At 35.8% G+C, this 12,163-nt stretch overlaps 1 protein-coding gene and 1 long non-coding RNA gene across 6 annotated transcripts in view; one reads left to right on the top strand and one right to left on the bottom strand.

The window, feature by feature from the left end:
* Nucleotides 1-12,163, top strand: part of LOC122522427 (fasciclin-3) — a 240,718-nt gene that overhangs the window by 36,549 nt on the left and 192,006 nt on the right. The gene's annotated exons all lie outside the window — the stretch shown is intronic.
* On the bottom strand, nucleotides 4,284-4,663 carry LOC122522428. Its single transcript, XR_006305053.1, has 2 exons — nucleotides 4,553-4,663; nucleotides 4,284-4,383 (listed from the first exon to the last, which is right to left on the bottom strand). It is a non-coding gene; the product is annotated as an uncharacterized LOC122522428 (long non-coding RNA).

The following is a 12,163-nucleotide window of genomic DNA, read 5'->3' on the forward strand; positions in this document are numbered from 1 at the left end:
CATGAGAACGCACGGTACCTTCTCACTACCACGACCACCGTCATCACCGTCACTTTCGACATTGGGCTAACGCCCTCTCTCTCGTAAAACAGCAAACTCATTAATATTTCCAGGATGAAAGATCGCCGAGGTTTAATTCAATTTAAGAGCTAAACTTTGTTACGCGACGGAATGTAAATTCAGACAACTTTTCGGCTCCCGTTATGATCCCCGTTTATCGTACAAACGATTAAAATTTTACTATCGACCTAAATGCATCAATTTTATTTAAACGAAAAAAATAATAATTTCATGCTCCAATACGAGCATGAAATTATATTTTCTTATCGATGTTATTTCTTCCATGTTCTGATCAGTTACCTAGTCCAGATTTTCCAATAGATAGAAGATCTCCCTCTCTTTTTCTATTTTTCTATCTTTCTCTTTTTTTTTCTCTTTCTCTTTCTCTCTCGCTACCATGAAGGAAAATATTTGTGACATATCTTTCCGCGACCTAGATGACGACTGACGCGAATAAACACAAAAGTAATGTTATTTTGTTGATACTATTATTTCATGCTCTGGTCAGTTACATATTCCAGATTTTTCATTGCATAGATCTTTCTATCTATCTCTCTATCTCTCTATCTCTCTCACGTTCAACAAGACTTTCGTGGCATATATTTTCACGACGACGACGACGACGACGACGACGACGAAGAAGAAGAAGACGAAGAAACTTTCCCCAAGAGAGATGGAAGCGGCGCCGTGGCTATTTTCCGTGAAAATTCTACTCCCTAACCTTGTACATGCATATTTCATTCGGCACGGCATAAGCCGCAGGCCAAGAAGGAGGGAGGGAAAGTTGGAGGAAGAGAGAGAGACGTTTTTTTCTTGCTTTCCTCTTCTCTTCCTCATCTCGTCTCTTCATTCTTATTCTTGTCTATCTCATAGACTAAGGTAAGCTAACTTGGCTGAACTTTATTCGACTTGACCCACCGATTTTCTTCTGAGACGAGAGGCCTCCTTTTCTTCGAGTCTCTCCTTCTTTCGAAAGCACGTTCCTTCCATTTTCATTCCGTGGTCTCGCTTACGGTGCCTTAACTTTTGACCTGGTATTCCCTCTCTCTCTCTCTCTCTCTCTCTCTCTTACTGTTTCTCTCTGCGTAAGTACGCGAGATGATATACCGTACGGTGTCGTGGTCGCTTGATTCATGCCAGGACATTAAAGTGCTCGTAATAAGTCCTCGCCTAGTTTTACGAGCACGTGAACTTCCTTCGATCCTACTTCACCCCTTTCTTATCTTCTTCTCTCTCTCTCCCTCCTTTACCTTTTCATTTCTTTCGCAAAAAGTTTTCAATTTGTAATTTGTCAGTTTGCGTTATTTTCAAGATAATTAACAGGATTGCTCTTAACTTTCTATAACTTTTTAATTACATACACTTAATTGCATACTTGTCACATAATTAATGTTTGCTTTATATCTCCAAAAAATACAATGATTAATTATAGAGAATATAAATTCTAATAGGTAACGTCGTTAAATCAGAAAAGTGAGTGTATTCGTTTATATGAGTAATACTCATCATTCAAACTCATTAGAAAAGATTTCAGTATGACTAAAAGTAATATTAATCATATTTTTCCAGACCGGAAGTGATACATGATGAACCGAACGAACTAACGTGACTCATTAAGAAACGTTTCGTTTTAGCATCTTTGTTTAGCCGCTAAAAGTCTAGGCATTTGACAAGTTCGTCGTATCTTTCGCGAAAGTAATGTACCGTTATGGTTCCACGTGAACGGTGAAGCCCAAGAGGTCTCCCTCTCTAGACCGGGTACACATGACCGGAATATGATTTATACCTATCGTACGAGTCAGGAATATATGAGTCGAGAGATCGTTTCGGAATACACTTGAAATTCTTCATTTTTAGCACGCCACGATACCTACACTCGATAAATACTTCATGACTAGTTGATCCAGAGTTAAGAGATAAATATTTCAAGAATTGTCTCTCTCTCTCTCTCTCTTCCTCTATCTATTTATAAAACTTTATAAATGACAAATTGGTAACGATTAATATAAACTGGTGTGTTAAAAATATCTTGAAATCGTCTAATGTAATTAAGGCGTTGCAATTATCTTGGGAAATCGATTATATAGTTAGGAAACTATAAAGGCATATGTTTCTAATAAATTTATAAATTAGAAAATATTCTTTATTACGTAAAATAGCTTCTTGTCGTAATTACATCTTTTAACGATACGCGACGTTGCTCGTGCTACTGCTGCTGCAACGCTCGTAATTGAAACCGCGGTACGTTTCAGCATCTCGTATCAGCCTAGCTATGTTAAGCAAATAGAAGGAAAAAGGAGATACGAGCGTACGCCTTGCTATTACTACTACTGCAACTACTACTTTTACTACTCTACTCCTACTACTACTACTAGTACTACTACTACTACTACTATTACTATTGCTTATGCTACTACTTGTCGTATATGCGAATGAAAATTACTTCCATCGTTAACGCTTTCGAGTAGTACGAATTGGCCGGCTCTAGTTCGTTTTATGTGATATTATATTTTCTAAAGACAAAGAAGAGAATGGTAGAGAAAGCGAGATAGCGTTTGATATTGTTAATGAAGGTTTTACAACTGTTATTTTAGTAAGAATTTATTTCTGTCTTTTGGGGAAGTAAAAGCACAGGCAGATAGAATGTAAATCGAAAAGCTCATCGAAATTCACGTTTCGTAGTGCAAAGAAAGAAAGCCACTCACGAGGACTTTAAAAACACGATAGCGGCATGGTCATTCAAAGATTTACGAGATCTCTCAAGTAGGAAAAAGAGGACGATCGTGGTATAGTGTGTATCGTAAAGAAGACAAAAGTATCCTCCATTATGGAGTTCTGTTTTTCTTTTACATTGATACGAGACTGAAATATTTATTAAATCTATCTATTTATTTATTCCGATGAGAAACTTATGCGTACGTTTTAATAGGAAAACAAATATGTGTTCAAAATAGAATATAGAAATGAAATAAAATATATTTGAATCGTCTGAGATAGGATAGATGAAGGAATTATTCTAACATTGGATCAGAATGGTTTCATGGAAATAAGCTCTCGCGTTTGCATTTATATTCGTTTTTACGGCTCGATAGGAACGGTAAGACATGCATTTCGTAATAAAATCGTTTATGGATATCGCCTTTTTCGCTTTCGAGATTGTGAAATAAAATGAGCGATGTATGTATGAAGAACCGAGAGTAAGAGAGAAAGAAAGAGATATGGAGAGGAAAAAAAATGGAGTGGAGAGGATTAGGAACAAGATTCGGAAATAAGAAAATACATATTAAAATTGTATTACTCCTTTTTATTACATTTCCCATGAATATTCTGATGAACGGGTAAATATTAATGTCTAGTTTACCGTTACAAAAGTAAATGAAAGAGTTTCGAGTGATTGGGCAAGAACGTAGAAAGCCTTAGTGTACTCGTTAAACAAATAACGGTAATGCAGTATGGTTCAGTGGAGGTATCAAAAGCCAGCCATGCGTATTTGGAACGATATGGTGTTAAGTTTTCAATCGAATCGATATCGTAACAGCACGAACGATAATATACCAACCACCGATAAATCAACACGATTTTTCATTTTACAATAGGTATGATTTATACAAGGTGATTCATAAATCGATCTACGATCTCTTGATCTCGAGCTATTAATCTCTTATTTTTCCAAACTATTCGAAACTATTTAGGGCAAGTGAAAACTTGGAACATTTTCATTAATCAACCATAACTAGTTCGTACGAGGTGTTTCTTTTTTCTTACTAATATTCATACGTGAATTTATTCCACTGAAGTATTGACATGCATTTATGAATCAGCCTGTACAATTCTAATTTGAGTAGAAGTCTATTGGTTGGCTTTTAATCTTCTTCCTAAATCCTCTAAAACATTTCTCTTGATCTTTAACGTAAATCCAATAGAAAACGATAGTAGAAATCCTTCTCGTTTGCGATGGTCATTTTGGCGCTGACTGGCTGGGTGGCTCGAAGGTCCTTGACCGTAAACGGAGAGAAGGGCTTGCCTGGAAGAGTAGCGTCCTTCTGGGATCGTTCGCTTGGCAATTTCAAGGCCCTTAATCCCCCTTTACATCGACTCTGGAGACGGTGTATGCGCTACCTGTCCATTTGAATAATCCGACAGAAGGAATAAAATGTAAGGGCTCGCTCTTTTCTTTGAGGGCTTTCTTCCTCTTTCTCTTTCCTCCTTTCTTTCATTTTTTCTTTTTCTTTTTTATCTCTTGGAGTCGCTTCGTTTGACTCTCTTAATACGACGATGATCTCTCCAGTTCTTGTAGCTCTTCAAGGTAAAACTAAACCATATCTAAGGTAAAAGGTAGAAATAAATAAAATGAGAGTGAACACGTCTACGCATCATTAATTTCATAAATTCTAGCTTGTCTATTTATTTTTTTTTTTCCTTGAGATACTTTATCATCACAGTTTATAGAAAAAGTTTGTAAGAATAAACTCTGGAGAAGATATAGTCGTACCTTCAACATTTCACGCTCCATTCGTTTTCCCAGGACATCGTTATGCACATTTGACGTAACATCGATCGGTTCTGGTAATAACAAGTTCACTACGTGAGCGATTCAAGGTTCTTAGGAAGATAGACGTCGAAGTGTCGTTCAAATTCCTCCGTCCAACGAAAAGAAGAAGAAGAAAAAAAAGAGTAAAGTAGAGAGGAGGGGAAATCAATTACGTTAACGATCTAGATGACTCATGACCCGTTTCTCGTTGACAATCATCGGGAACGATCGTGTCTAAAAGACGCTCATGCTTGTATTTTCTTAACAATTAAACCGACGATTAGTGCCAGCATCCATTATTCAAAAAAGAAATAAATAACAGAAGATAAAGAAAGAAAATATGTATTTTTTTCAAACAGAAATATCGAAATATAAAAGTAAAAAAGAATAGAACCGTCGATACTTTTATGGTATATAAACACAGATAGTTCCATGTTACTTCTAGAACAAAAGCTTGTAAGTTATATTCTCTCTCTCTTTCTCTCTTTTACTATGACGGACAAGGAGAGGAAGAAATTATGTATATCCGTGCAGGAGATTGCAAGAGAGAGAGAGAGAATAAGAGAGAGGGAGAGAGAAATACAAAAAGAAAGACGAGGGTAGCGAATGAGTTGAAAGGTAGGAAAAAAAAGCAATGTACCGAGGGGCGGAGGGGAAGAGGTAGGAGAAAACGACGAGCATTAACGACATGATAGACGGCGGACACGGATTGTACGATACTCGACTGTACGTTGTCGTAATGCATGCGAGTAACGAGTGAGAAAGAGGCAGAGGCAAAGAGAAAGAGAGAGAGAGAAAGAGAAAGAGAAAGATAAAGAGAATCTACTTATTCGTCGACACCCACGCACCTAAACGCGAGAGAGATCGTTTTGAGAGTAGAAAACGTCTTACGAGAGAAAAGTAAAATCCCTCGAATATACGATGGAAAAAAAAAGAAAAAGAGAAAAAAAGAAAAAAAAAAGAAATTCGTGCTCGTGGAATTTGCAAATATATATTTCATATTTTTCTATCTCTTTCTTACTTTCTTTCTTCCTTTTTCTCTTTCTTTCTTTCTCTTTTTTGTTCGTTCGTTCGCTCATTCGTTCGAATAGACAACATAGCAGCCCTTCAAAGGACTCTCGAATATCTTTCCTTCTCTTCGAAGCATTGTAATCGGTAAGAAATGGTAGGGAAGATTCCATTAGCGAATAACGTTAGAGCTCTGGGAACGCTTTAGATTCAACGCAGAGGCTGCACCGCGTAAAATGCAGTTTGTATGTTTCAAGAGAGACGACAAGTTTTCTACGACATGCAACGGTTTTACATTCAGATCGGAGCTTCTGCATTAAGAATAGATCGAAATGCGACTGGTTGAAATATTAGAATGCCTTGGGAGAGAACGTGAAAGTTTTGTGGCAACAGCGCGATGCGCGCTTCTCTCTTTTTGCTTTTTCCTATTTCACCCTTTTCCTCTCCCCTCATCCCTTTCCCGAAGAGTAGAAAATTACCTTATAGGGGGTATATTACTTATATTTCTTATTGACAAATTTTCTATATGATTCTGTAGACATTTTTCTTCTTACGGTTCTCGAATCGATAATTGAAGTTTCTTACAAGTTTATTATAAAAAAAAAAGAAGCAAGAAAAAGAAAAATTTTCCTGTAGAATTAATGATACGTAGAATCTGATTTCACTACATTGTTGCATGTACAAACTTGTGTTTTTTTCCTTGTTTCTTTTAAAACGTACGCGTATCATATGCAACATAAGATATTATAAATGAAGCAGCTTTATTATAGAATCGTAACAGGTTGTTGGTATTTTAAGTCAAGCATATATTGTAAAACGGAAATTATATTCTTTCTATCTCTTTCCTCTTCTTTCGTCTCATCTATCTATCTATCTATCTATCTATCTATACGTCTATCTATAACTTTCAGAGATATTGCAAAATCATCGGCATCCAGTGAAATTACTAGAACATTGCTTCGACTAAGGTATACTTGGATTTATCGATGATTTCGATATTGCAGTCGCTATAGTAATAGGAACTTCTCCTAGCTGGATGTTAATAATCTGCTACTTAAGTCGTATCAAGCAGTATGGAAAAACAGTTGTAGGTATTTGCGTCTTATCGGGGGAAAAATTGACGATGGAAAATCAATCGAACGAGAGAAAGCTTTGTAAGTTCGATAATATTAGTACGTATCGAGAAAGTTCAAAATTCACTTTTGACATTGCCAGCTAAAATTACATACAGTTCATTGCTTTTTCAACATGTAAGCGATATTGCTTGGCAAATATACTTAAAAAAGATATTTTACTCTTTTATATAGAATTTCGTATAGTACGATTATATTATATAAATCATTTAGCCTTTTGGGAAAGCATTAAGATATTTCTAATGATGGTACTCTAATCGCGTATTAAGATCCCTTTGCCACATATGTATATATAATCTATAAGTACGAGCTGAAATGTTCTAGTTAATGAATTCTCTTTGAAATGTCGGTTCGAGTAGGTAGAGTAAGGTGAAATCAATTAATATCCAGTCGCAGAAGATTAGATTTCTATCGGTCGTCTTCACAGCTGAACGTCATCGAGCTCTCGACGAATACGTCGAGACCCTAGCAATTTGGTTTGATCAGCATTTCCGTGAAAGCAGTATCGTCCTCCCTTCTCGCTCTCTCTCTCTCTCTCTCTCTCTCTCTCATTTCTCTCTCATTTCTCTCTCATTTCTCTCTCTCCTCTTTCTCCGTCTGTACCCCATCCCTCTTCTTCATCCTCTCCTGATTCTCTTCTCTAGTCGACACATGAACGTCAGAACACGCAATAATCGTGCTTGCAATGCGTTTCATCTCGTGGCTCGGGGCGACGTCTGTTATCGATTATGCGGGCAAACTTATTAGACAGCGATTAGCTGTTATTCGCACGCAACATGCTGACCCTATTTCGTGTCACGTTCGTACGGTTAACCGCGAAGCCACGTTCCTCGTCTTCGTATCAGATAACGAGCTATGATTTATATTACTTTTCTACTGCTTAATCTCTCCTCTCTCTCTCTCTCTCTTTCTTTCTCTCTGTTATTTTTGTTAATTAGATTTATCTCGAATTTTTGTATGATATAATTAACAAAGCGTACGTATCTTTAGATCGACAATCGGACGTGTAGTTTTATAATAACAATGTACACCATCAATGCTGATGAGTTTGTTGTTTTGATAGAAAATCGTGTGCATTTTATAGTATACAATTTTATTGATGTTTTCATATACGTATACGCGGTCGAGATAGATTGTACAACGTCAAAACAATTCAGTATTAGATTGTGCGCTGGATAGGATTCATGTTATAACCATTACGTACACTGTGTACTGTTGTATATGATTTTATTTGTGGCAACCTGGATATATACCTAGTCGATTAGCATGATTGTATTAAATAATGATCTAGATTATTCGTCGGATAGAAAATATCTTGCTAATCATTTCCGGGGATTCAATCGTCCATGTGGCATTATTTTTTTTTAATTTTATTCCAATGTTTTCTCTCTAGAACAATAAACAATAGCACATAGAAGTAATCGTTAATCGTTATCGTCACATATATATCAATAGTTTAAATCTCGTTAAAATTATTTCAAAATGTAATTTTTGTTTACGAAAGAAAGTTGATAAAGTATGATAAGATCATCATTGAAATATTTTTTAGATATGAGTTTCCTTGTCGAAATCATCGAACCGAGTTATTTCGAAGGAAAACCAAGAGAGAGAGAGAGAGAAAGAGAGAGAGAGAGAGAGAGAGAGAGCAATAGCAATGGCGAAGCGTGTGTTTACTGTGCACGGACGTGCGCGTGAGTGCAGCTAGTGTTTAGTGTGACCGGCAAGGCGGAACTCGCGTGAGAGACACCGTTCATAGTTGCGTGAAGCGTAAACTTCTCTCTCATTGCGTGGGCGATAGTTGGTGGTAGAACGTCGAGTGACACGCACCACGAAGTCACCTGCATCTCAATCCTTCCTATTGGCCTTTATAACGGCATACTTTGTACATTCAATTTTACGCGAAGAATAGGTTTTTTTTTTTTATATTATTTCAATAAAATTTGTAAGAAAATTAATCCATGCACATCCCAACATCTGCATCTCAATCCTTTATAACGGCTTACTTTGTACGCTCGATTTTATGCTATGATTAATTTTTTTGTTATATTATTTCAATAGAATTTGTAAGAAATTAATTCATGTACATTTAAACGCGAAATCACGTGTTCGATCATTTATTATAAATCGTTCCAACGAATGATCCGATATATTATAAAATGAATTTTTTGTAGATTTTTCATGACTAAAACTATCATTTTAATAGACCAAAGGGGTTAATTATTATTCCGTTATTTGATCAAGAATTTTATTGGAATATTTTTAATTCAAATCGTTTTCTTTTTTTCTGTGTCACTTCGTAGGGTATATTAAAATAAAACTCGTAAAAGTTAATAATCGATTCTTTGTGCATATAATATATATATACATACCTATATAAGTTTATATATTATATATATATTCTTTGTTAAGTTGTTGGAGAGAAGTTCATTTCCGTTTTCGTCACGATTCGGGAAGTTGGAAGAAGAGAAACTCGAAGATGCTTCCGCGTCGGAGTACTCGATATCTAAAAGTTCGCACTTCCACGTGCGAAGACGATTCCGCAGTTTCGCGATGAAATTACATCCGAGTCTATACTATTCCATGGGTAACTCCCCCTTATTCTCCTTCTACTTGTCATAGTCGTTGTCGTAGTCGTAGTCAATGTTCTTGAGAAGGGGATAAAGGATTTGAGCGTCTCGTTAGCAAAGCTGTTATGGATTTATGGAATGAAATAGAGTAATTATAAAGCTTATTAGATAAAACGCTTATCTTTCCTAATTAATTTTTATTGTACATTCTTTATTTCAATATAATGTTTAACAAAAATTCGATACGATAAATATTGTTTATGTACAAAGGAGTGGATTTTATTTTATTTCATTTTGTTTTAGAAATTTCTAAACATCTGTGCATGATATAGCAGCACAAATCTAATATAATAGAAATTAATTTATGCTAATGGTTCTTTCAAAGAATCAAGTAGATCACCGTGCCAATGCATTTATCTGTAATTTATTTTGATTTGCATGAGAGAGTATCTTTTTACGGCACACAGCAATAAGAAAAAGTTAAAACCGCTCAGTTAGAGATTATTTAAATAGTTTGAATTTATTTAGATCAATGCCTTCTCCGAGAAATTAAGAAGGTCACTATGTCAACGCGCTTAATTTACTTTTAGTTCCATGGAAATACCACATAGAATTAGAAAATCGCCAAGATTTCTTGATGCCAAGATCATTCTAAATTGGAAATTTGTTTTGATTTCGTTTATCAAATCATTTGTTAATAATAATGACATGTAAAAAAAATCGTTGTTTCGTTATATACGAGTATATACGTATGTATATTATACTCTATTCGTTTAGGTGATTTTTCCTTTCACATAACGAGCATTTTAAAATTCTACGTTACAAGCATCCATATTTTTCATTTCTGATAGGACGGAAATATCTCCTACACGTGTAACGCAGCGTTAAAAACGTGCTCGGATAAATGGATGCTTAGGAAATTGTAACTTCGGTGTACTACTTCCGTTGTAGATGATGTTTACCAAATAAGAAATAAAGATATAAATAAAAAATTAGAAAATATTATTTTCCATGGTATCTTAATGAACCATCAAAGAGAGAAAAAAGGACAAAACGAGAGAAAAAAGAGAAGAGAGAGAGAGAGGGGTTCTTCGATGAAGAACAAAAGAGCTATTCAATGGTGTGTCTTGAAAGATGATGCACCTTGGTTTTAGTAGTAGTACTTGAAGTGTAAGAGAAGGTGGATGATGATGAGAAGGTGGTTAGTAGAGAGGAGGAAGAGAGGCGTTGAACACTTGCTGCTTGATTTGCTTGGTTTGAACGAGACATTGTGGAGACGACGATGAGGACGATGAGAACTATGACGACGACGACGACGACGACGACGACGACGACGACGATGACGATGACGATGACGATGATGGCTTTGTCTCGACATAACATCGTTCAAAGGTTGCCTGGCTTGTTCTCATATCCTCCTCAACGTCCTACCTTCAACATGTTATATCCGTAGAAGCATAACATGTAGGCACACTAGGCGATCCTAGTCCTTTGCTCAAAGGATTGCCATCGACACTGCTGATCAGCATCACTAACAAAATCCTCTTCAATAATCTACCTCTCAAGTCTTTACAAGATTTTCCTTCCGAGCATTTTACTATATATATATACATATGCGTTGTGTTGTAATACACGTATGGAGTACACATAGTAAAGATATATCTATAGATTCGTTAAGAATCAATTGAGCGATCAAACCTAACTTGTTTACCTCGAGAAATTATTGCAAGAGAAACCAGTTAGATCAGATGCTTTTATTCCTATTTCTTTTCTCTTTTTTTGTTTCGAACAGAAAGAGAGAGAGAAAGAGAAAGAGAAAGAAACTGAAAGATTGAAAGATTAGAATGCGAGTTGTCAGGGTTATATATAGAAATAAACCTTGATACTCGATGACGCGTAAAAATATTTATTTAGAAAATTAGATGTCGCTGTGTTAACAAACAAAACATTCTACATTATTTTATACTGATAATATTCATAGAATAAAATAATTCTTCGAATTTTGTTCTTTTTATTCGACAAAGTTTTTCCTCTTCTTTCTCTTGCTTCTTCTTTTATTTAGTTTTATTTCTTTTTTTCTGTTTTGTTTTTTTTACGAGTTGTGGAATTATCCTCCCACGGAATGTAACGAAGTCGGAGGCCTTCTCGAGATTCGAGATTCCAGCTTCTCTCGGATCTTCCCTTCTCGTTCCCGTCAGTTTCTCTACTCGTAGAAAACTTTTGGCGTAGGAGCGTAAATTGAAATTGCTACGACTTTAGAGCCGCGAAACAGCGAAGAGAGAAACGTTAAGAACCTGAGAGAAAGTCACAACCAACAGCGTCCGTTTTCTTCGAGAAAGACTTTTCGAGTTCGACTACTTTCCTAAACAAGATATTCTATTTTGTCGCGCGCTTGTTTCGAGGAGCTAAACGAACAACAAGGAGGTAAAGAAACAACTAGGTAGATGGTGGGAAAGAGAAAGAAGGGAAAAGAGAGAGAGAAAACGAATTAGTTTAGAAGGAAAATTGCTGGGAAAAAGAAATAAAATAAATAGTTAGAGAAAAATAAACCTTAAAAACTTAAAAAAACGAACAAAAAGGAAATACCAACTACTACGATCTTTTTCGTTTTCGTCGACGAAATTAAAAAAAAAAAAGAAAAAATGAGAAAAAGTGTGAAATAGCGTGAAGAGGCGAGGAAAAAAGTGAGAAAGGGAGAGAGAGAGAGAGAAAGGAAAAAGGAAAAGCAATTAAATTCGACGATTTTTAACGATCCAATGATTACTCCGTTGTTCGTTCGGCGCCAACTACTATATATTAGAAAATCAAGCGATGCGTAAAACTAACGTGAAAAAAAACATATTCTCTCTACGAAACGAACCGAA

This window comes from Polistes fuscatus, unplaced genomic scaffold (genome assembly GCF_010416935.1).
Source record: "Polistes fuscatus isolate 324 unplaced genomic scaffold, CU_Pfus_HIC Scaffold5, whole genome shotgun sequence".
In the NCBI taxonomy this organism is placed as follows: Eukaryota; Metazoa; Arthropoda; class Insecta; order Hymenoptera; family Vespidae; genus Polistes; species Polistes fuscatus.